The sequence below is a fragment of the Acipenser ruthenus genome, chromosome 27 (assembly GCF_902713425.1).
Source record: "Acipenser ruthenus chromosome 27, fAciRut3.2 maternal haplotype, whole genome shotgun sequence".
NCBI lineage: Eukaryota > Metazoa > Chordata > Actinopteri > Acipenseriformes > Acipenseridae > Acipenser > Acipenser ruthenus.
Window position 1 is genome coordinate 11,965,135 of NC_081215.1, and position 19,616 is coordinate 11,984,750.

Consider the following 19,616-nt stretch of genomic DNA (forward strand, 5'->3'; position numbering starts at 1 on the left):
CCGGGGACCTCCTGGTTACAAGGCATTTTCTTTAACCACTGGACCACACAGCCTCCTATATTTCTGTTACATTAAGGTCTTATGTGATTGTCCCCATTTCTTTCTCCCAACAATATATATATATCTCTTTTGGGGACTGCAGAGTTAGCTTCAGTTACTGTTTGACAGGTGACAGTGCCACATGATTTGAAGCAACACCGACTGGTATCCTGCCAAGGTCTATTTAAGTTCTAAACAACAACGAGCCACATGGTGGCTCTTCGGGGGGTTTTGACACATGTTAAAAAAAAAAAAAGTTTCCATGGCAACCCGCTGTGGTAACCCGCTGTGCACTCATATCAGGTACTGTGCCTGCCGCTGACCAGAGACATTTTCCATGGGGCACACTGTAGTAGCAACTTTTAATTCCTGCATATTTATAATTGATATATTAAATGCAGGCAAAGAACCAAAAAATCTATAACACAATCATAGCAGTGATAAGAGGCATGGAAACTGATTTTAAAACCTTGGTTAGCGCTGTATTAAAGCACATGTACCTTGACAAGATCCTAAATAGTTTAATATCATTAAAATGCAGGGAGTGGTGGTAGCAACTTCAAGTACTGTAGCTGTCTATTATAATTGAATTGCCTATATTAACTGCAATGCACTTGTGCATCCAGGTGTCTATAATAATCTCTCCAGGACAATAAGAATGCCTCTAGAGCCCTTCTTTTTTTTAATGAGTTGCACCTTTACTTTGTGTAACTGAACTTGAACAAAACAGATGCATCTAACAACTGCAGCACAGCCACCATATTACTGTACTCTGCCTTGAAGAAAGACATGGCTCCTAGTAACTATTAAAGCTTTCATCACTGCAAACAGCTTTGCAGACTAAAGAGGTCTACTTATTAATCCAACCACAGCTCCCAATTACGGTAGACAGCAAGAATGAATCAGCAGGCCTGGCAAACTACAATAGAGCTCCCATTAAAGTCCACAGACTTACAGAATACAATACCTCACTAATAAAACATCTCTCATTCATGCTACAATCCTACAAGCAAAGCACAGACATCCGTATTCATTTAACTAGTGTCATGACTGCATTGAGTTGGCTTGTAATACAAGACAAATATTAAATAAGCAACACTACCTTCACTTGCATCTTTCAGAACAAATCCTGCCATCTTAATGACTGCAACACAGATCTTCTTTTTCATACAGCGCCTCTCTCGATAACAACCTCTTTAATAACTTATCACAGCACTCATTTATGCCTTCGTTGTACAGCATGAGCAACCTAGTTAACTAGTGCAGCTCTCATTAAGCAGCTTTACCTCTTTAGAGAGATATTCATAATAACAAGCCACAGTGGATAGCCTGGGTGGATCTGTTTACTTGCCAATATGGTATAAAGCCTCTCTCCAATTATAGTAGTTATTAAAAGTAGTTTCCATTTAGTGACTTTGGCCCTGTGTGAGTAAATCTCAGTCCTGTATATTTGGTAAAACATATGCAGTTAGACTTTAAGTAATTAGCTTAACATTTATTTTTTTAATTTATTTTTTATATTTGTACAGTTTCGGGGGGTTGTTGCAATGACTCAGATACTGTGTTGTGATCATTCTGATTGTTAAGGTGCTTTCACCGGAGTTCAGGAGCTGCCTTTCAGTTCAATTTGTCTGATTTAGCCATTTGGACCAAGTTACCTGTTTTTCTGGCAATACATAACTGTGCACTAGATGGTGCTAGCACTAATTAATATAAAGCCGCTGTGGCTGATCAAGCCTACATTACATACTGTACATATATGGAAAGAAACTGGAACTCAAGAACAGCCCCTGAACTCCTTGTAAAAGCCCCTCAGCACAATATATTTTACAATATTATTACAACAAGAGGCCCCCGAGTGGCTCACCTGAAAAGCATAGCTGTGCGTTGTGCAAGGGAAGCGCAGGTTCACGTCCTGGCTGTGCATTGTGCAAGGGGAGCGCAGGTTCACGTCCTGGCTGTGCGTTGTGCAAGGGGAGCGCAGGTTCACGTCCTGGCTGTGCATTGTGCAAGGGAAGCGCAGGTTCACATCCTGGCTGTGCGTTGTGTAAGGGGAGTGCAGGTTCACGTCCTGGCTGTGCATTGTGCAAGGGGAGCGCAGGTTCACATCCTGGCTGTCCGTTGTGCAAGGGGAGCGCAGGTTCACATCCTGGCTGTGCGTTGTGCAAGGGGAGCGCAGGTTCACATCCTGGCTGTCCGTTGTGCAAGGGGAGCGCAGGTTCACATCCTGGCTGTGCGTTGTGCAAGGGGAGCGCAGGTTCACGTCCTGGCTGTGCGTTGTGCAAGGGGAGCGCAGGTTCACATCCTGGCTGTGCGTTGTGCAAGGGGAGCGCAGGTTCACATCCTGGCTGTCCGTTGTGCAAGGGGAGCGCAGGTTCACGTCCTGGCTGTGCGTTGTGCAAGGGGAGCGCAGGTTCACGTCCTGGCTGTGCGTTGTACAAGGGGAGCGCAGGTTCACGTCCTGGCTGTGCGTTGTGCAAGGGGAGCGCAGGTTCACGTCCTGGCTGTGCGTTGTGCAAGGGGAGCGCAGGTTCACGTCCTGGCTGTGCGTTGTGCAAGGGGAGCGCAGGTTCACATCCTGGCTGTGCGTTGTGCAAGGGGAGCGCAGGTTCACGTCCTGGCTGTGCGTTGTGCAAGGGGAGCGCAGGTTCACGTCCTGATTGTGCATTGTGCAAGGGGAGCGCAGGTTCACATCCTGGCTGTGCATTGTGCAAGGGAAGCGCAGGTTCACGTCCTGGCTGTGCATTGTGCAAGGGGAGCGCAGGTTCACATCCTGGCTGTGCATTGTGCAAGGGGAGCGCAGGTTCACGTCCTGGCTGTGCATTGTGCAAGGGGAGCGCAGGTTCACGTCCTGGCTGTGCATTGTGCAAGGGGAGCGCAGGTTCATGTCCTGGCTGTGCGTTGTGCAAGGGGAGCGCAGGTTCATGTCCTCGCTATGCGTTGTGCAAGGGGAGCGCAGGTTCACGTCCTGGCTGTGCGAAGTCGCCGGTCTTCACTGAAGATTCCGGAGGGTGCATTGCATTGACTCTGGCGCTCCCACAGGTTAGGGAGGCAAAACCGGCAGGAGCTGTTTCTCCTCATTGTCCTACAGCAGACCCTACTGGCCAGGCACCCAGTGAGCTCAGACGGACACCTGCAGGGCTGGCTCTTGTCCTCCAGAGGCCAGTAACTCACACACATCCGCTCTCAAGTTCCTGGGTGTAGAAAAGGAAGTTGGCTTGGTCGTGGGACCTTTTGTTCTCCTGAGCTGTGTGGGGAATCGCTTCAGTGAGGGGAAAGAAATAACTGTACATTCTAAATTGGGTAGAAAATCAGGGATAAAATAATTGGGCACACTAAATTAAAAACATTATAAATAAATGACAACACCATAAATAGATTTAGCTACATTTTCTGTAGCACTAATATAACTCATTATAGGAAACTGAAACAGAAACCAAATACAACAGTACAACATAAGAAAATGACTATGAAATAGTATATAACATTGAAGTATACAAGCAGTAAGCCCCTCCACATTGGGTAATTTTCACAGAGAATCAGTCAGTGGCAGAGGTGGGATTTGAACCGGTGCCCTTCTGGTTGCAAGCCTTGGACCTTAACCACTGGACCACACTGCCTCCAATAACTAAAAAACTTGGCGAAGACCTACTGAATTTATTCTAGTTTAGCAACTAGTAATTTTCTATTTTCATTATTTTTGGTCAGATTAGGATTTCCTATCAACTATTCACTAATAGCTTTCAAAATTAATGTGTTGTTTACTTGAAGGTAACTCATGATTTTTTTAAATTGAGATTTCTCATTATTCATCATCATATTTTCATTGTGTTCATATTTAATAAATGGTAGTCTAAACATTATACTTAACCTCACTGCAAGGCAATAGGAATTGACACTACACAAGATAGTGGATACGATGCCCTTTCAAAACAAGCACTGCAGAGTGGCTGATCCAACCCAGGTGGATTCCCTGGTGCTGTAACATGCTTTAAAACAATTCCAGATGTGGCTTTCCCAGAGGCATACAGGTTTATCAAATCATCCCCTGTAAAGCACCGCACCCATAATATTCATTGTACTTCAGAATACTGCAGTATGTCTTTTGTAATGGTTAAAAACATTATTTTTCATATGTACAGGTAAAAAAATAATCATTTTGGACCTTGAGTCAAGAGGATTTAATACACATGGGTGGATCTGTACTTTACTTAAGTACTTTATTTTTGAGATACTTGTACTTTTACTCAAGTAGGTTTGTTTAGAAAATATTGTACTTTTTACTCCATTTCTCAGAAGCATCTCGTTACTCGTTCTTTCAGCACCCTGACTCTTGCGCTGGCCAGGATTCTGATTTGGTAAAGCAGAGCCGCATGTGCAGTGTCTGCTTACTTGACATAGTATGTTGATGCCCAACCAGAGATTTTTAAAATAACCAATCAACAAACACAACGTTTACCGTAACAGGAATCTACAAGCAGTTTCAAAACAGGATTTCACATTTTTAACATTTGATCCTAGAATTGTTTCATGAATTGTGTTTTATTTATGGATAAAGTCTGTGACTCAAATTTAAATTCCTGATTTGAGATTTAAATTAAACATTTGAGCCCGAAGGAGTGGGCTTAATGGTGTGGCAATCCCCGCTTCGTGCAGTTACATGCCTGAGCCGAAGGCGAGAAGGAGTAGTAATATTACTACAGCTTCTGTCAAAAGTTTGATTGATAAGGGGGGGGGGGTATTTATGAATATATAATGAGGGGGCGTGTATTTATGAATTTATGAATATATAATGAGGGGACCATGGATTTTATGATGGTTACAAGACAGATATGCTTATTGAATATAGGTTTATATATATATACCTATAAACTTATGGCACATCTTTTTATAAGATATGGACAAAAAAAATTCATGTTTAATATGTTATTTATGTAATCGGGATAGTGGGATACCCTAGTTTTGATAAATGCTTATGTTAACTTATGCTTTGTGCAGACAACATTAAAGTCTTTTTTTTTTTACATAAGACACACTTAATGAAAAGAGAAAGTTTAAAGAGAAGTAATTAAAAAACATAAAGACAAAAACAAACAAAAAAAGAAAACACCTTATTCACCATTTAAAAGCATTTAAACAAACATTACACACAGTAAAACTTGGAGTGTTTTGTCGTTTTAAAAAGGGGTCACAGACATATATATGTTTATATATATATATAGACACTTAATAAAAAAGAAAGTTTAAAACAGCGTATCACAAAAATAAAACAGATATTAAATTAAATATTTATAAAAAGAACAAAAAACAAAACAAATTCTACCAGAGTACAATTTCTGAAAAAGTTCTCTCTCTCTCTCTCTCTCTCTCTCTCTCTCTCTCTCTCTCTCTCTCTCTCTCTCTCTCTTTTACCGTTTTCAAAAAAACATGTGCTGAAAGCATGCCGCCTGTGTTGAAAATCTTCGATCCAGGAGTCCAGGAGGAGATTGTACATTTTCCTGTCCCAACCCTGTGGTTATGTTTGGTTTGACCATTGAAATATACACGCGGTTACTTTTGCAAAATCATCCACCCTGGAGTCGTGTAGTCTAGTTTTAGGGGTTTGGAAAACAGGTGGTTATCTCAACGTGAATACGTTTGAGCTCTGCTGGGTCCTAAAGCCCCAAATGTATTGTATATGTCCCTATAATAATAATAATTATTTAAACCACGCTTTTTATTTTTACTTTAGCGTAATTAACAACCCACGATCATTTACAATTGTATTCATTAAACCCTCTTTTAGTTTAAATCCCTAAAAAGGGTTTTAAGAAAAAAGATAAATAAATTTGAAAATAATGTCATATATTGCAAATAAAATAAGAGAATGATTGTACGTGTTTTATCATCAACAGAATCCTACACAACCAAACTATTCTGATGGTTTGTGGCAAATCATTAACCATCAGCATTGTACATTGTTATGTTTTTTAATTCGATTAAACTAATGTTTGCACATCCAGATGTTATGATCCCTTAATAATTTATATTTTAGATATTGTCAATGGTAACTCATTATATATATATATATATATATATATATATATATATATATATATATATATATATATATATATATATATATAATGTAATAACCCGAGATCCAAGATGCAAGAAAATAACTTTAATCACTGTGTCTTTTATTAGAAAAATCTCTGGTGCAAACCTACACATTAGTGTTTTCTAACTAAGGAATTCCTAGACTGACTGCTATCCTAGGAGATGGTAAGTATATAGAGCGCTACAGACCTCTAGTGGCATAACATGAGAATATGTGCCATTCGATTTTACACGTAATGAACAGACTGGGGGGTATATGTGTGCTGAAACCAATAATAATTAGATAGGAAGGTACTTTTGCAAAATCATCAATCCTGGAGTCATGTAGTCTAGTTTAGTTGTTTGGAAAACAGGTGGTTATCTCACTTGAATATACCGAAATGTTTGAATAGACAGAAATGTTTTCACCCGTGACTCTAATCATCTCTGCAGGGTCCTAAAGCCCCAAATGTATTGTATATGTCCCTATAATAATAATTATTATTTAAACCACGCTTTTTATTTTTACTTTACCATAATTAACAACCCATGATCATTTACAATTGTATTCATTAAACCCTCTTTTAGTTTAAATCCCTATAAAAGGGTTTTAAGAAGAAAAATATATAAATTGAAAAAACGATATGATTGTACGTGTCTTATCATCAACAGAATCCTACACAACCAAACTATTCTGATGGTTTGTGGCAAATCATTAATACGTTTTACTGTTTCGATTTTTTAAAAACTATAGAAGCATTGTACATCGTTATGTTTTTTTAATTTGATTAAACTAATTTTTGCACATCCCGATGTTATGATCCCTTTATAATTTTTATTTTAGATATTGTCAATGGTAACTCAGTGTATATATATATATATATATATATATATATATATATATATATATATATATATATATATATATATATATAATGTAATAACCCGAGTGTGTGTGTGTGTGTGTATGTAAGGGCGTTTAAATAAACAGAAGATGGAGTATAAAAGTCAAACTAATAAAAACTTTTTAAAATGAAATGTTATAAACCCGAGTGAGAATATTTATTTGATTTTACACATAATGAGCAGTATGGGGCCCAACGTGTGCAGCAAGCATGTCTGTAAAATGTAACGATTGCAATCGTTATTGTCGATCACAGCTCTGTTATGATGAGCATAAGATTCTCCGAGATAAAGCCAACAGTGAAAAACAGGTTTCTATGTGTTAAAACTTTGTACAAGGTGCTATTCTCTCTATAAATGTGACCCGACAAAGCCACAGACTCATAAATGTCTTACTCCATACTGTAAGATATGTAAGGCGGTATTGTTAAGAACATAAGAACATAAGAAAGTTTACAAACGACAGGAGGCCATTCAGCCCATCTTGCTCATTTGGTTGTTAGTAGCTTATTGATCCCAGAATCTCATCAAGCAGCTTCTTGAAGGATTTTAGAGTGTCAGCTTCAACAACATTACTGGGGAGTTGGTTCCAGACCCTCACAATTCTCTGTGTAAAAAAGTTCCTTTTTTCTTTTTTCAAGTCAAAGAAGTCCCCTGGGTTGACATTGTCTATACCTTTTAGGATTTTGAATGTTTGAATCAGATCGCCACGTAGTCTTCTTTGTTCAAGACTGAATAGATTCAATTCTTTTAGCCTGTCTGCATACGACATGCCTTTTAAACCCAGGATAATTCTGGTTGCTCTTCTTTGCACTCTTTCTAGAGCAGCAATATCCTTTTTGTAACGAGGTGACCAGAACTGAACACAATATTCTAGGTGAGGTCTTACTAATGCATTGTAGAGTTTTAACATTACTTCCCTTGATTTAAATTCAACACTTCTCACAATATATCCAAGCATCTTGTTAGCCTTTTTTATGCTTCCCCACATTGTCTAGATGAAGACATTTCTGAGTCAACATAAACTCCTAGGTCTTTTTCATAGTTCCCTTCTTCAATTTCACTATTTCCCATATGATATTTATAATGCACATTTTTACTGCCCGCATGCAATACTTTACACTTTTCTCTATTAAATTTCATTTGCCATGTGTCTGCCCAATTTTGAATGCTGTCTAGATCATTTTGAATGACCTTTGCTGCTTCAACAGTGTCTGCCACTCCTCCTATTTTTGTGTCGTCTGCAAATTTAACGAGTTTGCTTACTATATCAGAGTCTAAATCATTAATGTAGATTAGGAATAGCAGAGGACCTCACACTGATCACAAATGCTTAATTCAAGTGCTTAAACCTTATGAACCCACAGACAAATATGTGTTTTATGATTTTGAATGTCGACAGGAAGATGGCGTGCACATTCCAAATTATTTGTACTGCATCCACATGAGTGGTGAATCATGGTTTTGGGAGGGTGAGGACTGTGTGAAAAAGTTTTTTGAAAGGTATCGCAGACCCTGTTACGCCGGCTATACTTTCTTGGCTCACTACGCGAAATCGTATGACAGTTATTTACTGATGAATTATTTAGTGACCAACGGTGTTAACCCTTATATCATAGCTCAGGGTAGCAAGTTAATGTGTTTTACAGACGAGGCTTTTAAGATGCGTGTCACAAAGACGGCCGGAGTGGGTGGCGTCAGACCAGAAGCAGGGGGTAAACAGACAGAGACTTGGGGTTTTGGTGGAGCTGAGCGAATGGTTTCGCTCAGCATTTAATAAAACAGCACAGAAAATAAAAGGTTTGAACAGACAAAAACACGGGACACGGCACTTGCGCCAAAATAAACAGACATACAAAACGACTAAACACTAACACACAGGTGAAACGGAGACAAACAAACACGGTGAGTACACTTATTATATTTATAATTACGCTGACGATTTTACTTTCAATTACTCCTCTCTCTCTCACCCGTTCTCCACTCCCGAACACCTAACCCTGACTGACTAAAAATGTGCCTATTTATACTGTTGTGCTGGGATTCAATTACTAATTAATTATTCACTTGAATCCCAGCACGTGAATTAATTCTGTGCAACCCCGTGCTCACATATTACATTTAACCAGCACGTGAAGTGATTTGTGCTCTCCTCGTGCCTAAATACAAATCTACACTTTAAATACACGTGAAACACAGACCCGTTTATATCCCGTGTACCAATCTATACACCAACATTAACATACGCATGCATCATACAACACAAAACACACAAATGCACACAGGGGCGGGGCGCATTGCCACATATACCCCCCCTTGTGCGCAGCACACATGGCCTCAACGGCCACCTCCCCCCTTAAAAACCCAGCAGTCCAGGACAAAGTCTCGGGCTGGGAAGGGAGGCTTCAGTGGGCCCATGGCTGGCCATGCTGTCAGCACCCCTGCCGGTAGTGGCACGGCTGACAGCCTGTTGGTCCCGTCCTGCAGCGAAAAAGCTGCGGGGGCAGGTGGTCCCCCGACCTCCCCCTTCTTCGTAGCCGGCAGCTCCCTCCTGTGGGGCTCCGGCCACCGTACTCCCCGTGGTGGAGGTATGGGAAGCAGAGACAGCTCCTGCTGTTCTGCTTCTGGCAGTGGCAGAGGCAGAGGCAGCTCCTCTGCTCCTGGAAGTGGCAGAGGCAGCTCCTGCTCCTTTGCTCCTGCCGATGTAGGTGGCGGAGGCAGAGGCAGCTCCGGCTGCTCTGCTCCTGCCGATGTAGGTGGCGGAGGCAGAGGCAGCTCCTGCTCCTCTGCTCCTGGAAGTGGCAGAGGCAGCTCCGGCTGCTCTGCTCCTGCCGGTGAAGGTGGGAGCAGCGTGTAGTCTCCTGCCGATGGAGGTGGGAGCAGCGTGTAGTCTCCCCCTTTTTCAGGGGACTGGTGCTGCTCTGCCTCTCTTGCAGCGGACTGGTGCGGCTCTGCTTCTGAAGGGGAAACCAGCAGGCATTCTTCCTCTGCTGGTTGTGCTGGGGAAACCAGCAGGCATTCTTCCTCTGCTGGTTGTGCTGGGGAAACCAGCAGGCATTCTTCCTCTGCTGGTTGTGCTGGGGAAACCAGCAGGCATTCTTCCTCTGCTGGTTGTGCTGGGGAAACCAGCAGGCATTCTTCCTCTGCTGGTTGTGCTGGGGAAACCAGCAGGCATTCTACCTCTGCTGGTTGTGATGGGGAAACCAGCAGGCATTCTTGCTCTGCTGGTGAAGGTGGGAACAGCTGCCTCTCAGGCTTCGGATTCCCGCGGTCCCCCCGTCTGGGCGCTGGACGCTCGCGGTCCCCCCGTCTGGGCGCTGGATGCTCGCGGTCCCCCCGTCTGGGCGCTGGTTCTTCCTCTTCATACTGGGTGGGGCATATGGCTAACGTGTGCCCATAAGCCCCACAGCCAGGGCATAACTCTGCTGCGAGGTTCTTTAAAAAAACCTCCCAGCCATCATCCTCGACCTCCTCCCTTTTGGGCTGTGGACGCCCCGACTCCTCCCTTTTGGGCTGTGGACGCTCAGGCTCCTCCCACTCGGGCTGTGGACGCTCAGGCTCCTCCCACTTGGGCTGTGGACGCTCAGGCTCCTCCCACTCGGGCTGTGGACGCTCAGGCTCCTCCCACTCGGGCTGTGGACGCTCAGGCTCCTCCCACTCGGGCTGTGGACGCTCAGGCTCCTCCCACTCGGGCTGTGGACGCTCAGGCTCCTCCCACTCGGGCTGTGGACGCTCAGGCTCCTCCCGCTCAGGTACTGGAGAGGGCAGCGACTGCTCCTCTCCCTCTTGCTCACTGGAAGGCATCCCTCCCATGTCTGCAGCTAGGTAACCCAGCACCACAATGGTGAGGTCACGAACGGATGCCGGGTTGTGCTGTTGCTCCCAGTCCTCCCATCGTTTCCCATCTCGCATCTGCAGTGCGTGAATAACCATGGGGAGGTCACTGGCGAAGTTCCCCTCGGGGTGCACCAGCCAGTCCCATATTTCCCGGGACGGTGGGGAACCCGGTGGCAGTGGGGGTAGAGGGGTGGCTACTGCCCCGTTGTGGCTGTCCTCCTCCCAGCCCGGCATGCAGGATGAGGGCTGCAGCTGTTGTTGTTGCTGCTGCTGCTTCTGCTGCTTCCTGCAGCTCTTTCTTCCCATCCTCGCTTTACTATTTTTTTTTTTTTCCACAAAACCCCCTCTCCTGGTCTGACGCTTGGAGGCGCTATTATCCCACGATGACACCACGTGTCACAAAGACGGCCGGAGTGGGTGGCGTCAGACCAGAAACAGGAACACAAACGACAGAGAGATGGGGTTTGGTATAAGCTGGGCGCGTGATCGCGCTCAGCATTTAATAAACAGAAAATAAAAGGTTTGAACAGACAAAAACACGGGACACGGCACTTGCGCCAAAATAAACAGACATACAAAACGACTAAACACTAACACACAGGTGAAACGGAGACAAACAAACACGGTGAGTACACTTATTATATTTATAATTACGCTGACGATTTTACTTTCAATTACTCCTCTCTCTCTCACCCGTTCTCCACTCCCGAACACCTAACCCTGACTGACTAAAAATGTGCCTATTTATACTGTTGTGCTGGGATTCAATTACTAATTAATTATTCACTTGAATCCCAGCACGTGAAATAATTCTGTGCAACCCCGTGCTCACATATTACATTTAACCAGCACGTGAAGTGATTTGTGCTCTCCTCGTGCCTAAATACAAATCTACACTTTAAATACACGTGAAACACAGACCCGTTTATATCCCGTGTACCAATCTATACACCAACATTAACATACGCACGCATCATACAACACAAAACACACAAATGCACACAGGGGCGGGGCGCATTGCCACAATGCGTTACATTGATTCCTTCAACTTTATGCCCATGAAGTTAAGTACAATGCCTGCAGCTATGGGGTTTGAAGCCAGAGAAGGATATTTTCCTCATTTTTTCAATACTGCTGAAAACCAGAACTATGTAGGCCCTTATCCTGAACCACGTTACTACGGTGTTCAGCAAATTATGTCTAAAGAACGTGATGACTTTTACAAATGGTATGATTCGATTAAGAACTGTGTTTTTAATTTCAGAGAAGAAATGGCGTTCTACTACAAAAATGATGTTGAAATTTTTAAAGAGGCCTGTATCAAATTCCGTACCGAGGTTTATGCTATAGGGCAGATAGACCCCTTCCAATGTACCACCATTGCTTCACTATGCATGGCTATGTATAGAAGTAAATTCTTGCCTAAAGACACAATAGCGATCATTCCTCCCAACAATTACCGTGAGCAGCAAAAAAGCTTTTCAAATGCCTCGATACAAATATAATGTATGTAATGGTAAGCGTACGGCTTTTGAATTTGCAGGGTGCTTTTTTCATGGTTGTCCCTTGTGCTATGATTCGGCCGATGTAAACCCCTTAAGCAAAGTATCGTGCGGTACGATGTATCATCACTTTGATGAAAAGATTGAAACATTGCATAAGGTTTACGGGCTGGAAGTCAGAGTTATTTGGGAACATGAATGGAATGCCCTGAAAAAACAGCCTAAAGTTCATGATTTTCTGGTTCGCTCTGATTTTCCAGAACGCATCAATCCTCGTGAGGCTCTGTTTGGGGGTCGTACAAATGCCATTACATTACATTATGTGGCCCAAGAAAATGAAAGGGTGGAATACTTTGATTTCACTAGCTTGTACCCATTTGTCAACAAAACAAAAGTGTACCCCGTAGACCACCCTACCATAATTTACCATCATTTTCAAGACTTGAGGCAGTACTTTGGCTTGTTCAAATTAACTGTTCTGCCTCCTAGGGGTCTTTATTTCCCTGTACTGCCTGCCCGCATCTGTGGTAAATTAATGTTTACCCTCTGCCGTTCATGCGCGGAAACACTAAACCAGACTGGGGTATGTAATCATACCTCTGGAGAAAGAGCCTTGACAGGGACATGGCGCATTGTCGAGGTAGTCAAAGCTCTTGAGAAAGGTTACAAAGTGTCTAAAATACACGAAGTTTGGCATTTACCTCAGAAATCTGACACTCTCTTTACAGGTTACATTAATAGTCATCTCAAGGGGAAACAGGAAAGTTCAGGTTACCCTGCTCATTGTACCGATGAGGAGCGTAAAGAGCGTTATATTGCTGAATATTTTCAGAAAGAGGGGGTTCAATTAGATCCTCAAAACATTAATGTTAATCCAGCTAAAAGACAAATCTCTAAATTATGTTTAAACAGTCTTTGGGGAAAATTTGCCCAGAGAACTAACCAACTCTCGACAAGCTTGGTTAAGGATCCTGACCAGTTTTTCCATTATCTCTTTTCAAAAAGATATCAGGTTTCGCATTTTTGTTTTGTAAGTGATACAGTGGCTCAGGTTCAGTGGCGTTACGCTTCTGATACCTATACTCCTCCAGGTAATGTAAACATATTCATAGCGGCATTTACAACCGCTTACGCACGGCTAGAGCTCTATAACCTCTTGGATCGTCTGCAGGGTCGCTGTATGTATCATGATACGGACTCTGTAATCTTTGTCAGTAGGCCCCAGGCTTGGCGTCCAGAACTAGGTGATTATCTTGGTGATTTAACTAGCGAGTTGAAGCCGGGGGAATACATTACAGAGTTTGTGTCAGGGGGCCCTAAAACATATGGATACGTCACAAACAACGGAAAAACATGTCTCAAAGTAAAGGGGATTACCCTAAACTATGAGAATTCCAAATTAATTAACCTTGCTTCATTAAAATACCTTGTACAAAACTTTGTGAATCATGATAGAAACACCCCCGCGGAGCATATTATGATTCGCGGCTCCCAGATTCACCATAATAAAAAATAATTTCAATTGGAAAACAAACCACTCCAGAAAACCTTTCAAATAGTCTACAATAAGCGAGTCTTGCGGTCTGATTATACATCTCTTCCTTATGGCTACTGAAGATGGTTTTGATATTAGACTATCCATACCTTTTGCAGCTATAATATCGGGACCCTCCAATTCAGGAAAAAGTTCTTTTGTGAAGCAGCTTTTAGAAAACTCTCAACAGATCTTTTCCCAAACCCCTGAGAATATCATATGGTGTTATAGCTGTTGGCAGCCCTTATACAATGAATTGGCACTTAAATTAAAAAATATCAGATTTATTGAAGGCATACCAGATTCATTAACTGATGATAATTTAATGCCTCCTAACAAAATCAATTTAATCATTATAGATGACTTGATGGAAGCAGCTAGCGAAAATGATGAAATACAGAAAGCTTTTACAAAATACGTTCATCATAGGAATTTATGCGTGCTGTATTTGGTTCAAAATTTGTTTTTTCAAGGAAAAATGAGCCATACCATAAACTTGAATGCCAATTACATTATTCTGTTTAAAAACCCTTCAGATAAACTTCAAATCAACACGCTAGCCTGACAGATGTACCCCGGTAACTCCAAGTTTTTCTTAGAAGCGTTTGAAGATGTGACAAAAAACCCTATGGTTATCTTTTAATAGACTTAAAAGGCACAAACCCCCGAAGCATACCGTCTAAGAACTGGTTTATTTACTCCTGATTGGCCAGTTGCTTACATCATGAGAAATACCAAGATTTCCCACTTGTGAAATACCGATTTCCCACTTGTGAAAACATGGTAGCTATAGGGTAATTGATAATACCAACTATACTGCCTCCAACTAAATCAGCGCCATCAGCCCTAGTAATTTTGCATGAAAGTCTTAAAAGAGTATTATTCAAATCAAGATGATCTTCCCCATTTCCCGCTATGTAAAATTCGATGGGGGCCGTGTCAGACAAGGCAGACAGGGGGGGGGATTTCCACATAAAGGTTTTTTTCAATACTTGTCTGGGTATAAGGTATAGTAAACAGATCCAATTCTGATTTCACACATTCTTGAGACATATGATGTACCAGCGTCATGATTTAAAAGATGTTTCTGTTTTTCTTTGTTCTAGGAGTCTTTGGTTTCTTACTCCTTCTCCGGTTACCGCTACTAAATGACCTAAATGTAGCTGGTTTAGCCTTTTTGTGTGGATGATAGCGAGATCCCGGGGGTTTGCTACGTTTTCTCTTGTATCCTCTGGACATCACCATCAATCCCTCCCCTGACTGGCTTTTGTTGTGGCTATGAGGGTTATGACTTGATAGGACATTTGACACTACGTCACTAACAATATTTTTAGCTGCTGATTTAAAATGAGGTTTAACTATTTCAAAACCCCTTCTAAGTAACGGTAAAGCTTTTCTGAAAAGACTTCGAAAAATACCCCCTATACCCGCTCCGTACATTACAGGAGCTCCAGAAAATCCAGGCAAACCATTACCAGCTTATCCATTAGGGCCCATTTTCAATTAGGTGTAAAAAAGAGGCTTTACAGGTCGGAAATGCAACTTCACTACAACCTTCCCAAAACGGAATGGCACTAACTTGTTTTGATCCATCTTAATTTGTATAGTTAACGTGTCAAAGTTGGTCTTGCTGAGGGGTACGTAATGAGGTCTGTCATAAGTTACCGTGATTATATCATTGTTTTTGCCTTTAATAGGGACACACCTTAGAAGAGGCACGTAACTATCTCCAATGGCTTGATGTGTAATGATATCTGTATAGACATACAGGGTATAAAAACCCGCTCGGATATCGGCGGGGTAAAGGGTCCTCAAATGAGCACTATACACTTTAGCCTCAATAGGGCCCAATAGTCCAATAGTTTCACCCTTTATAGTCTCACGAAATCCCAACATTTGTCCGAGATGTTCTTTGGCAAAAATCATATATGGTGTAGTACTTTTTATATAAATTAGTCTTTCTATAGGTTTATAGACTAATTTCAAATCATTTTTATATTGTTCATCAGGAGCCTTGTCACCTTTCTGATCTAGTCCTTTTCCGAGCATGACATCGTTCATAGTCGTTATTACATCCTGAAGGGTCTCATAATATCCTTTTGGTATAGTATAATCACGTTTTATCGCATTTTCTATATCGGAAGTAATAAAAGTGCTGTCTTTAAGACTTATATTATCCCAGGTATGGGGATATTGAATCTCTGCTACGCAAACTTCCCATTTTCCCGGTAGATTCAATGTTTTAACCAATTTGATAGTAAAATTGGATATTGCGTTTTTAGGGAAAACATCCTGTGAAGCGTTACTAGGCAGAGTTACATAAAAAGAGTCTTGAGACATCTTGAATAATGTTTTAAGTGTAATTAAATACACTCTGTACTTGTTAACTCTTTAGATCCACCACCTGATGCCCCGCGACCCAACTGTTAAATTTTTCAGGCCACCCAGCCCATTTTATGAGATAAGACTTTTTGCCATTTTCATTTTTCTCAGCAACGATCTTCTCCATCCTAAACAACCTATCAGTCTTGACATTTATTTTCTGCAATTCTTGTTCATAAAAGGTGCCCATTATAGGCTCTCCATCATAATCACATAGTTTATACACCGGTGGAAATCTTGGTATACATTCTGTTATAGTAAAAATCTCTGCTGTAAACGTCTGTTCATAGCCTTTTATAAAGGGAGCTCTTAACTTTGAAATTCTTACACTGTCACCGACTGCAAACTTAAACTTTATATGTTTGGGGCTTTTTTTCTTAGAGTATAAAGTTTTAAACACTTTAAATGAATTGTCTTCATTAACTTCTGAAGGTTTCATTTGAATACTACGGTGGAAGGAGTTGTTATAAGCCTGTACCATTTCTTGTAGTTTATCCATATACTTGTGCGTGTTAAAAGCGGTGAAATATTTCCACATTTTTGTTTTCAGAGTCCTGTTGTATCTCTCAACAATAGATGCTTTTAGTTAATTCCCCGTGGTAAAGTGTAGAATATTATGTTTTTTTAGCATGTGCTGAAATGCTTTGTTTAGAAATTCTGCCCCTTTATCAGTTTGTAGTTTTTTAGGTTTCCTACCTGCGCTGATGATCCTCTTGAACGCCTCTGTCACCGTCTTAGATTACTTATTTTTCAAAGGTATTACCCATGCATATTTGGATAAGATATCTATACATGTTAACATATACTTGTAACCTCCATTTTCTTTTGACAAGCTAGACATATCCACTAAATCAGCTTGCCACTGTGTATCGATATTAGATACAAATACGGTGTTTCTTCTAAAGTTTATTTTAGAGGGCTTATGCAACGTATATGAGTCTTGCTCTGAGAAAAAGTCAGTTAAGACCTCCTCAGAGACTTTAGGCCCCTCAGACCCCAGAGCTCTTTGAAGAGTCTGTAAACCCCCTAAACCTCCAGGATTTGAGGAATCATAGTATATTTTTTTCATACGCTGATGTGTCATCTTTAACCATAATAACACAACTGCGACAGATATGTCGTTCAAAAAGTTTTTATTCAAAGTTTATCATAACACCTCAGAGACATGTGTGAAGTTCAAAAGTTTTATTCACAGTTTATCAAGAAGATTAGGACATTTAGAAGACATATAAAGTTTTTACACAAACATTCATGATTAGTCACTAAGTAATCCACGACATTTTGCACAACTATCGATATATCTTCATCTCTTAAAAACCTTGCCATGTTATAAAAACATACATCAGTCACATAAGCGTACAAAACAATGATATGTGTACATTTGCAATCTTCTATTTTATCAAACATTTTAGGTAATATATTCATTTAAAATGCATTTAAGGGTTTACAGTGTTTTACATGTGTATTTACCAACTCTAACCATTCTTGAGCATCAACATCTTTATGGATTAAATCAGTTACACTTTTTAAATTGTTGAACATTTTTACATTTACGGGGATCAGGTTTTGAAAGAGTTTCTTGCAAGCCACTTTCTCAGCTATTAACTCAAACAGCAGCCCCTCCATGGTTTTCCTCAGTTTTGCTGGAGTCTGGACGTTCCCCATTTTCAAAGTCACAGGCCCCGTAATAAGCCAAAGGAGCTCGGGGGTTTGTAAAACTGCGATGGTAGAAAGCTTTGGTTATTTTGTTAACAATGTCTCGGGTCTTGTCATCCAGGGTTTCTTGTAGATGAATCAGTTTACGTCTAATGCTGTGTTCTGGTCTTAGCTCTGTTAAAATATCTTCCACCAGTTTCTGAAGTTTTGTCAAAGATGGATGAAAATTGAAACAAGCTAGAGCTTAGACACCAGAAGCTTCAGCCACGGGACGTGTATTTTTTCTAGTATTTCTTCAAAATGTTGATCAAAATAATTTGGGTCCGCTGGCTCGGGTGGTCAATTTCGCAACCACGGCAATTTTTCATCATATCACGGTCAATGATCACTTCCAATAGAGAAGCCACGAGACCCATAGAGATCTTTAATTGGCATCAAAAGAGATGCCTAAGCCCCCGTCAACGTCGTCAGACTCTGCAGGGTTGAGGAGGGGGACATTTTCAAAGTCTTTTATAAGCTGGGTCATTTCTTCACTGGTCCAATCCATCTCAAGATCGCAAGGTTCAAGAATGGCATTTTCAGAGAAGTATCTAAAGTTTGCAGAAGACATGGCGTCAGACTCCTTCAATCAAAAGGGCATGTAGGGGGCCCCTTTAGTATGCTCCCCAAGATTAGGTTTCGGCCTATGAGGGTGTTGACACCTCAGGCACCGTGGGGGATCCTTTGAGATGACCGATCAGAGATCCTTGAATGGGTGGTCCTTGAGGCACCGCCCTTAGGGGCGTTTTCAGAGTTACCCTAAAACTTCCGCCCCCTCTCTCTCATTGATGTTTGTTTTCAGTTCAGTCCACAGAGGAGTTTGTACAGTACACAGAGGATCATAGGGACGGATGCTTGAAGGCCCCTTGCTTGGACTCTCTCTTGAAACTTTTTTTACAAGTCATGGTTTCTTTTGCCTCTGTGGAAGGGCTAATGTGCATTTTTTAAAGGCTTTTATAAGGTCAGACATTTGCCGATCCTCAAGATCCACTTTCTCTGAGCAGCAACTAACACCGGTATGAGACATCTTGTGTAACACTCTAATAAACTGCCCAAATATTTTCCTCCTTTTTATGAGGTCTGAAAACATGCCCAGACTTGCCCTTTTAAAAAACAAAAACCCATCGTAGTCTCCATCTGTTCAACCTTTTGCTCAAACACCATACCACCTTGATTCTCTGAAACCCCGGTAAGCTTAATACTTATTTTTTATTTATTAATGTTTTAAGAAAAACTGTTGTGGCCGAGTGGTTAAGGCGATGGACTTAAGATTCTTTTGACTCAATTGTCAGCGTGGGTTCAAATCCTACCAACAGTAATTATTTTATTTCAAACTCTTTTACATTTATAAATATTTAATGTTTATAAGCACTTGTTAAATACAAAGGGTCTGTTTTATATATATATATATATATATATATATATATATATATATATATATATATATATAAATCAATACCAATATTCCATACTCCTATATAAAATACACGCCCCCTCATTATATATTCATAATTCCACGCCCCTCATTATATATTCATATATTCACACCTATAAGGTCAAAAAAAGGTCAAAAGGGTCATCAATCAAACTTTTGACAGAAGCTGTAGTAATATTACTACTAGAAGGCTCTTGAGGGCTCAAATGCT

The 19,616-nt window shown here is 41.1% G+C and overlaps 1 non-coding gene across 1 annotated transcript; it reads left to right on the forward strand.

Moving 5' to 3' along the window:
• The first annotated feature begins 19,203 nt into the window (after nt 1-19,203).
• Nucleotides 19,204-19,288, forward strand: trnal-uaa (transfer RNA leucine (anticodon UAA)). Its single transcript is given in 2 exon segments — nt 19,204-19,240; nt 19,251-19,288. It is a non-coding gene; the product is annotated as a tRNA-Leu (tRNA).
• Nucleotides 19,289-19,616: the final 328 nt, after the last annotated feature.